At 39.0% G+C, this 7,580-nt stretch overlaps 1 pseudogene; it reads left to right on the top strand.

Moving 5' to 3' along the window:
* Positions 1-3,811: 3,811 nt before the first annotated feature.
* On the top strand, positions 3,812-7,275 carry LOC100474695 (annotated as a pseudogene).
* Positions 7,276-7,580: the final 305 nt, after the last annotated feature.

Raw genomic sequence — 7,580 nt, 5'->3', positions numbered from 1 at the left:
TTCTCATGGTTTTATCCGTATGAGAGGTCGAGATACATAAAATGTGTTATGAAAACAGATACCTTGAGCAAGTGGCAATTCCGTCAACAAATATGGAATCATTTTCCTTTCAGTCCGTAAGAGAGTCTGAACCGAGAAGCATCCAAAACACTTTTTGGGTCAGCAACCAGCATGGACTTTTACCCTCAGTTGGCCGGTCTGACGTGGGAGTCTTTTTACCCAAGGATGTCAGCCATTGAACTGTGCAGGCTAACTCTCTTTGTCGCCAGCAGAGTTTGTCTGCACAGCAGTGGCTGGCAACTTAATATTTTGCATAAAAATTCATGAGGTGCAGTATCCATTTCAGCTATGTTATAAAGTAGTAAAAGGAAGAAAGAGGGAGGAAGAGAAAAGTTCAGCCCTGCACTCAGATAGGGTTCATTTTGAGTGATGATTGCGAGCCATCCTTGGAAATTACAGATGCTACTTGGTTCACTATTATTTTGCAGCATCTCCAGTAATCTTCCATGATCATTTATAACAGCATGTCTGATGACTTTCAAAACGTAACGGGAAAGGGTACTTCTGTGAAGCATGTCTCCTCAAAGGAAAAATCAATCTTGGCTGCTGAGGGAGTGAACTTTGTACCACCACGATTAGACAGTTAGAGATTTCAACATATAAAAATAGGAATGGCAGGGGTCCAGTCCTCCGACGTATATGTGTGTATAATGTGTGTTCCAGTTGCTTGAATGGTTTATGATTTCTCCTTTCATCCAAACAAAACACAACATGTGTCAAGAATCCAAATTGGCACACTCCAATAGAAAATATTCATGAACTCCGTAATAATAACTACTAATGTTTATATAATGCCTTTACAGTTTGCTAAGTACTTGTCACACACCTGAGCTGCTAATCATCAAAAATACCTCACACTTTCTAAGCTTCTTTGCTTCTCTGACAACCATTCCTGTTACCTGGAATGTTCTCCCAAAACATCTGTGCTCCTGCATTAGAATTTCCCTTCCTGCAGCACACTCTCTGGTTATTTGAACCCTTACAAGTGAAAAATATTTCATAACATATAAAGATCTCTGACATGCAGTGTGGTATGGAAAGTCAGCAACATTCAGCACAAGAAGACTTAGGTTCAAGTACTAGTTTTACAATTTATTAGCTGTATGACCTGATCTTTAAAGCATAAAACAGGAATCAAATGGTTATCTACTTCATATGATTTTTTATGTAGATCAAAAGAGATGTTATATATAAACCTGCTTTGTAATCCTAACTGATTATACAAACATTAAGTATTAGTATCCTACTATATTTATCTCAGAGGGTTAAACATTAAGTATTAGTATCCTACTATATTTATCTCAGAGGGTTACTATGAGGATTAAGTAATTGATGTAAACACTCAACCCAGTGCCTGGCACATAAATGTTCAATTAATGAGAATGAAAATATTATTAAAGTTTACTTGTTGACTTAGCAGATCTGAATTAGGCACACATTGTGTGCAAAAACCCACAATAGATATAATACTTCACTCATCTTCTACATAACACACAGTAGAAATACAAAAAACACTGTTGTGAATAAACAGGACAACACAATGATTAGAACAGTGGCTCTGGAATCGATCACCTAGGCTCTAAACTACATTCCAACTCTTTAGAACTGTGTGACCTTGGGCAAGTTACTTATTCTGTCTGTGACTCTGTTTTCTTACCCATAAAATGGCAAAAATGGTAGATCCTTAAATATAGGCTCATCATAAAGATTAAGCGAATTCATCCATGGAAATGCCCCAAATGGTGCTGATCACATATAAATTGTTCAATAAGTGTTAGGTATTATTATATGCTTTCAGGATAACTACCTCAGAAATAGTTTGTGTGAGTCAGGAAGAAAAATGTTGTAGTAAAGAATGTACTCAATTACTCATTCTTTGAATCCATCCCACTGCTCCTACTTCACCTCTCTACCTCCATTCTTGTCCTCTCTCCCAATGCACCTCCATGTTCTAACTAGTCAACTTTCTAAGGCATCAGGCTGATCCTGTTAAAACCTGCAATGTATCCTTTATGTGCTTTGCAGCTTTCCATTACCTGGCTTCACCTTGCTCTGCAGCTACTCTTCTGCAACTTATCTCAGCCAGTTCTCCAGACTGTTGTGTTTGCAGAGCCATAAGATGACTTGGGAGAGATTAACCCATCCCCTCCAATAATGTCCAGAAGCCATATATCCTCATTTTTGATACGGGCAATAGATAGCTTAACAATTCTGTGTCAAGATGCTATGGAGATTCAGCTTCAATGTAAGTTCTCTGGTTTTCTTCCAACCAGATCACCTCCCCCAAACCTCTCCTACGTAGAAATTCTGAAGTCATCATGCTTAATTGCCTGCCCACTTTTCAAAACAAGCCATTTCCTCTCAGACCTCCCTATCATTTGTCCAAGCGATTTCCTTTCCCTGGGATTCCACCCCACCATCAACAATCATGCCTATTTATCATTTCTAGACTCAACTCAATTATCTTCTCCTCAAAGAAGGCTCTTAGGACTCTGCAGTCAGATTCAGTCATTCTCACAACACTTTATACTTGGCGGAATGTCCCTACAATATGTGCTTCCCAAAGGAGGATTTGGCTCAGTATTTTTGGCACCTACCACAACCACATACCTAGTAAATACTCAGTAAGTATTAGTCTAAGTTAATATTTGGAAGATCATATTATCCACTAGAAAGTTTTTAATAATAGAATCCTAAAAATCACAAAGCAACAATGATGTCAATAATGATGTCAGATTGCTGGTCAATGCTAGGTTTTTTGGTTTAGTATCTCCATAATAATAATGAAACTCTCCAAAACCCAAAATAGCCACTTTAATAAATGTCAGTAACATTGTTATCACCATTCAACAAACACATTGAGGGCTGTAACATACTCATCTCTACAACGGGTGCTAGAAAAACTGAGATGTTCAAGTAGCCAGATTCTCTGAACCAAAAAAATTTCAAGAGTCTAAGGAAAAGAAGAACAGTAATGATAAAAAAAAAATCTACCATTTACTGAGTTGCTATGATGTCTCAAGACTTTATCTGGTACAGTACATGGATTATCTCACTTTGATCTTACAAAAATTCTGTATGTTAAATATTTTTACCTCCATTTGACAGATGAAAAAAACTGAGTCTTAGAGAAGTCAAATAACTTGCCTGAAGTCACAACTTGGGAAAGGGAAATCAGAATTTGAATCTGTTTAACACATAGTTTCAAGTCTTGAGGAAGGACCTCTCAGTCTAGACATATATGAGAAGTACCAAAACATGAGCAAGAAGCATTTAAGGACTTTCTGAATTGTCTCTTAACCTCCAGCCCCTTTCTTTTTGTGAAATATCGGCTTTCGTTCTAAGACCAGCCTCACTGATGGTTGCTCCAGATCCAAGTCACACATTCCCTCTCCTCACGGAGTCATCCTATACATTATTTTTAAATAAATCACCTTAGCACACCATTTCAATTGATGATAAGGATGGGGAGACAGACTGGGGCAGAGTGGTGAAGGGCCTTGAGAATTTAGCTAAAAAATCATCTTTCTATTCTGGAGGGTCCTATTACATTGAAAGTTTCTGAGCGCAGAAATGATATATGTACAGCAAGTTTGCAGAATATAAATCTACCAGCAGTATAGAGATAGATAAGAAAGGCAAGGAGACTAGCTCAAAGGAAATAGTGTGTTGTGACCCCCCAAAAAACCCTAAAAAACCAAAAGAAAGAAAAACCTAGAGAATTGGTAGTAGAAATGGAATAAATGGAGAAATGGTAAAGGGTGCTATAAAAAGACGATGGGGAAGAAAAGCAGAAGTGGAGACAAAGATCAACTTTGAGGTTGGGGTAAGGATTTTGAATTGCATTTAGACTATTTTTCCCAAGGTGATGAGAAGATAGCTAATTGCTGTGTCTGCAAATCCTTGGAGTTGTAACATAGGAAGCAGGAAGATAGATGGGTCAATGAGTATTAGATGGGTGGCTGAGATTTCTAGGGAAGTCAGGGTAGAGAAGGAATTCAAGGATAAATCTTTGAAGCAGAATTCCATTCAGAAGATTCAGTGATCCAGTCAGAATCCTGGAGATACAACAGTGAGCAAAGCCGTAGGCCTCCTGCGGTTCACAATACGGTAGAGTCTGAGAAGGAATAGCTGTAGGAGTAGGGAGAAAACCAGGATGCTGGAATAATCAGTTCAATAAGTTTCAAAAAGAAACTGGTAGTCAAGCACATCAACTTACAGTCTATTCTTCTCACCAGAAAAATGAAACTATGCATGTTCAAGGTGTACCATTACTGCCCAAAAGTTCTTCTCTAGACTCCATATTTGGACTATCAGAACCATCCACCAGAAAGACTGAAATGGTTGAAAATAAAAAGCATGTCTTCGAAACCTCTTTGGGATAGATAATTAGAATTCATCAAGGCATTGTCTCTGACTACTCAAGCAAAGTCCCCAAAATGGGATAGGACACTAGCCAGAAGGGGAGAAAATACACAGGCTGAGGAAATCCAAAATGTGACTTGTCTCAAGCAGTTTTTAAAGAGGAATGTGCTTTAAGAGGAATTTAATCCATATGTTCCAGATTCTTTTACATTCTACAAAATGTCAGCACATAAAAGCTCTTTGATGTCCAGAGATCTTTCCAGTTCTTTTTACGAGACTTGTTAAGCCGTATCACTTCTAAATTGGACGTTGTGTTTTACTCAGAGTAAACAAGCTCACACACCAGCAACCAGGAGTTTAAGTCAAGGAAGAAAAGACAAAGTCCTCAGTAAACATGGAGAACATAAAAATAATTTCCTTCCTTGACGTATGTGGTCCGCGTGTTAGGGGGACGTGAATCAGTTAAACACAAAACCAGACAATAAAGCAAGTGCGTAGTGTTTAAGACCAGCTGCTACAGGCAGAGACAAGGGTGTGGAGAGTGGCCAGAGAAAACATACTTGATAGCAGGTCTCATGAAGTAATCACAGAATAAATGATTTTTAAGAAATGTGAGGAAAAAATTATTTTAGCCAACACTTAGCCCAGAAATTGTTTCATCTACTGAAAGCCAGAGAGAGCTCTAAAGGCCCTCCCATCACAACACTGCAGAGAAGGAGGCATTTTGTAATAAGAATTTTACAAAACAAGTTTTCCTGAAAGAATATTCTGCCTCTAGCATTTTCATAGATTTGTGCAACAGCAAATAAAAACAGAAATCATCAGAGAAATAGAAATACACAAAGAGATCTTTACTGTATAGATTGAACTTAAGCAATTTCATTCATAAGGATTAAAAACTGTGAAATCAGTATTGAGAATCTGCCAAGCAGCTTCTGTTTCTCCATTGAAACTGAAAACAGAAACAAACTGATGCAATTGCAAGATTGGCTCAGCCATCTACAGAATGAGCATGGCAAGAGGCGCTGGTGATGTATTACTGAGCATTATAATTTATATCATTTCCTTTAGAACAATTCTGTCTTTCTATAGGACACCAATGTACTAAGCTCTTTCACTGGTCAATTCTGAGATTTTATGCTTAATAAGGAAGAATTGTTTATTATTTTTTAATATCCCACTACCATCTATGGAGGATGGGGCTTAACAAATGAAGAACCCATTAGTTGCCAAAACCGGTATCCAAATATTAGCCAGGCCAGAGCCAAACTGCTCAGCATAAGTGGTAAGAGTCTGAAGATGAGAAAAGATCTGGGAAGGGGAAGGAAGAAGCCAGTGAGATGGGGCAATGGCTGGGCTGGGGGAAACCTCTTTGATCGTAAACATGGAAAGACTTGAGAGGATAGACATATCCTCAAGACTTTACCTAAGTCACCTGCTGTGCACAATTCAGTATGGCCCTATGATTCTACTTCCAGTAGCATCTGACAAAGAAGTGGAATGCTGTGTCAAAATGGGCAGGGAACGAAATAAGAGTCAGGCCAAGCAGATACGAGGGACTAGAGCCATCTGGCTTGTATCTGGACAGAATAACTTCTCTCCCTACCACTTGTTCCTAACCCGGGCCACTGCTCTGATACATGGAAAGATTGCAGGGGGATATTCAACATAGACTTCATGATCAGGGGCTCTGTTTCTGTCAATTACATTGAAACCCATGTCTATCAACTGTGATGTTTAGTGCTTAACACAGTTGTTGACACATATTAATGACTTAAAGGACATTGGAAGAATGAATGAGCCAAGAAAATATTCAGCCTATGTGAACTGAGAAGGGGCAATGGAATCCACAAAGACTTAAATCCACAGATGCAACAGAACAAGGTAAGGAAAATAAAAAGAGCATCCATAGCCTCAAAGTTGTGGTTCACAGGCAGGACTGGCATCACCTGGGAGCTTGTTAGAAATGAAGAACCTTATGCTCTACTCCAGACCTCTGACTCTGATTTTACATTTTAACAAGGTTCCCAAGTGACTGGTGGGCCCATTAAAGTTAGAGGAGCTCTGATCTAGACCATAAGCAGGACAGGCAATACTAAAACCACACATGACTAAGAGGGTCCTCACCGCCACAGTAAAGAGGAATTGGTGGCTACCCCTAGACCACCCTGTGGCGATGCCTGTATGTTATTTGTCTGTCACTCTGAAAGGTGAATTCCATCTGCCACAACTCTCTTTTTCTCTTCACAAATGCCCAAGGAAAGAACTTACTTGGATACTATTATTAGAGAGACAGAGAGTTCTTTCCCATTCTGTTGGACTCTGTCCATTTGCAGTGGTCAAGTCAGCAGCCTAGGGAAAAACTATGGATTGACAGATATATTGCTTACATTATCACTGCTCCTAGTGGTAACTGTAACAAAAGTAAGAAGAGCTAATAGCTAAACAGTGAATACAGGCATACAGTGTGTCCAGGCACAGTTCTCGTGGTTTCCATATTTGATCCTCTCAAGATCCCTGCAACATAGGTATGAACTGCAGCAGCCAGAGTCACGGCAGGGCAGGCATTTAGAAATTTCTTCCCCTCTTTGAGTTTTAGTTGAAAAGAGTGAAACTGTAACCCAAGGAGGTATTATGCTTCCAGAAAAATCTCAAGGAAAAGTGTTGCAAGCAACAGTAGAGGCTGTTGGATCGTGCTCTAAAGGCAAGGGTGGAGACATGCAACCAGTTAGTGTGAGTGTTGGAGATAAATTTCTTCTCCCAGAATATGGAGGCACCAAAGCAGTTCTAGATGACAAGGACTATTTCTTATTTAGAGATGGTGCCATTCTCGGAAAGTATGTGGACTGAAATCTTTATTAAAATGGCATGAAGTGAAGCTGCCCATTCTGGTTGAAGTTGTGAAATCTTTCATCATGTAAATAATTTTCATGTCTCTCTTTTATAATAAACTAATGGCATCCAAACCAAAAAAGAACCCTGTAACATAGATTCTTTTCTTACTCTCACTTAAGTCCTTCAAGACTGTGACATGGGTACTTTTATGCAGTTACAGATCTATTACAGAAAAGAAATATATAGATAAGAAAACAGCAATTGACTCTTAAGAAGCTGTTGCATTCAAACCCCGATCTCCCTGTCTCCGGTACCTGCAT

This window comes from Ailuropoda melanoleuca, chromosome 7 (genome assembly GCF_002007445.2).
Source record: "Ailuropoda melanoleuca isolate Jingjing chromosome 7, ASM200744v2, whole genome shotgun sequence".
Lineage (NCBI taxonomy): Eukaryota > Metazoa > Chordata > Mammalia > Carnivora > Ursidae > Ailuropoda > Ailuropoda melanoleuca.
This window is presented reverse-complemented; position numbering and strand designations above follow the sequence as displayed.